Raw genomic sequence first — 3,019 nt, forward strand, 5'->3', positions numbered from 1 at the left:
TTTATTTATATAGATTCTTCAAGATCTTGTTTTTTCCATCTTACATCTTTTAATGAAGATGGGAACATTGACAGGGAAATAATATAATAGCCAATGCTCGGCGAGAGATTTTTGTTTATGAAATTTTGTTGTTGTTCTCGACTTGATTTTTATTTTATTACCTCGTCTCCATAGTTACTATTTGCAAATAGTCAATAATATTGTAGGTCCATTTTATTGTTGTTCTTTCTACGCGCCGTTATAACACATTTTCATCTCATCATTTAATTTCTGTTGTGCATATTTTGTTGTATAGAAGATATTTTAAGTTTTATAATAATGGAAGGTACGAAAAATGACCCGAAACGGCCTCGGTAACCCGTGGCCCGATTTTAACGAAACTTGTTTTATTCTGTTTCTATTCTCATTTCATTACAAATATGGCGCTATTGTGCGCCGTTTCTGCTGTATTTAATTACAGGCAAGCACACAAATAAACAATCTCAGAGTTTTAGTAGTATATAGATAGATTACAATAAGACTTTTTCAATTCCCACTGGGCCATCGCTACATGTAATAGTAAAAAGCAAGAACTTGGATATCATACTAAACTGATAAAATCCATAGTTAAAATGTGGGAAAGTTTTTTAAAATTAAAAATATAGTAATAAAAAAAGGCATGAAAGATACAGTAATATCATGAAATACTGGAAAATATGACAAGAAAAATTTTCCTGGTGGTGGATTAACATAATGAGTTCAGTCTGATTCATGAATACGAAATTAACTGCAGTGATTCACCTCTTATGATAGTAGTTAGGTTGGCCAGAAAACTAAAATTTTTTTATCAAAGTGACACGCCGAATCTCACGTTCTAATAACACGGTTTCACTTGATAAAAAACTTTGAAATACCTTTTGATGGGAGTCTTTTGTTTTTTCTTTCGGTTCTGAAACAACTTTTGGAGCTTACATATTGAGCCTTTCTTTCTTAATATTTCCACGGAAAGATGAATAGTATTTACACTTAGTGACACCATGAAACTTTTTTGTTTGGGGTGGGGGTGGGGGGTACAGCCAGAAATCAAAGTACTTTTGTTATCAGTGGTGGATTGATGATAATACTCATACAAACAGCGATAAGAGGCGTGCTTTTTACTTTTCATTATTAATAAAGTTTTGCTGTTAATTTGATTAACATAATGGTTTCTAATACAGACAAATATTTGGAACATAATCAAACAAATGTTTTATGCATGGATTTAGGATTGTAAAACAGTGTATGGAAAGTACTAGGGTGGTGCACGTCCATTTCCTACGCGTATAACTTGTACCTCACCAACTGCTCCTTCCTCGAATACTAGCACAATTCTAACAGTGTATATTGTATGTATGCAATTTACGAAGGTTAAACTATTGTTTCATCTTTACGGTTACACTGATAATTGTACAAGTTTTATAAATCTCTCTTTGGTCAAACGGTAACATAAAACTATAAGTTTGGTCAGTGCAAAATAATATGTATACTATTCATACTTGGAACAAAACAGAGGAAGAACTTTTCTGCCATCAAGAGTTTGCAGTATCCTGTGTGAGTGAGCTGGAAAGTACATGCTTAAAAGAGGTTGGGGACCTACTTATTTCAATGTAATATAGGCGTCGACTTAAGTGACGAACATAGATGACAAAGTAAAGCATTGTGGGATACTGCGCTCGTGCCGTGCCGAAGATCTTTCTAACTAAATCTGTTTTTTACTTTTCAGCTTTCCAAGATATAGCCTATACTGAAGTATGGCGTTAAAAATATAAACCATTTTATACACTGTGAAAATCTCGGAACCATATTTGTTTTTCAATTGAGTGGAAATACGACGCCAGCCGATTATTACTGCACAAAATTCAAGATGGGGGTTAGGGGATTTTCAAATATTCTTTTCCGGTGGCATCACTTTACCTACAAAATGACAAACAATGTCAACATGTAGTTTTGATGCATGCCATTCCACTGCGAATTTTATATTAATTGTGACTTTGACAAGAATCGCTTATTTGAATTTCAAAATCCTTTTAATATAATGTACATACTCAACCCTCTGTATTATTGGTGAATAGTAACCTTTTGGTCCTATGCCAAAAAATAATATTGTAATGGTTTCTATTGTTGGCTGTTGTTTTTATTATACTGCAAAAACAATAACAAATTTCAGCCCACTTAATGATAATGATAGCATTTTATTTGTTCGACTATAAATCTACACATATACGTTTTTACAAATAACGTTAACTTACTTGCTAATTTTCTCGTAGCTAGGGTGCTTATCCTAGCTCTAGATCTTGATCGAAACACAAACTAAATATTTATGAACTTGAAATGACAGTCCAACTCCTAAACTCTAATCAACAAACTACTGGTTTGTTTGCAGTTAAGCATAAACTACATAATGTTATCTGTGCTGTGCCCACCACAGGTATTGAAACTCGCTTCTTAGCGTTATAAGTCCACAGACTTACCATTGGGGAAAGCAGCTAGTCATCACCACCACTGCGAATTCTTGGGCTATTCTTTTACAAACGAATAGTGGGATTGACCATCACATTATAACACACCCACAGCTGAAAGGGCGAGCATATTCGAACTCGTGATCCTCAGATTGTGAGTTGAGCGCCTTAACTACCTGGTCATGCTGGTCTCATTTAGCTCATATTTTATACCATTAAGTTGTTTCCTAAGTTTTCTAGAAAATTCTTGTCGTTAAGCTACCTACTCATTACATGACATTAAAACTTCCTCCAAAAAGTCAAAAAGTACCATTGTCTAAATAAAAAAGGTGTACAACACTGTGCCCCTTCCTATATTGTGATGTCTCTTGAACATTCATACTACATAAAGAAAACAATTGTACATTAAACTTACCTGGTTAACCATAAAGTAACTCTTTTCAATTACCAACGTTAGTATTCTTAAATACAAACATTACAATAATAAATTAAATGTGTAAAATAAACTACAAGAAAATTTTTGATTGACTAAACAAAAGCTT

This window comes from Limulus polyphemus, unplaced genomic scaffold (assembly GCF_000517525.1).
Source record: "Limulus polyphemus unplaced genomic scaffold, Limulus_polyphemus-2.1.2 Scaffold173, whole genome shotgun sequence".
NCBI classification, from domain to species: Eukaryota; Metazoa; Arthropoda; class Merostomata; order Xiphosura; family Limulidae; genus Limulus; species Limulus polyphemus.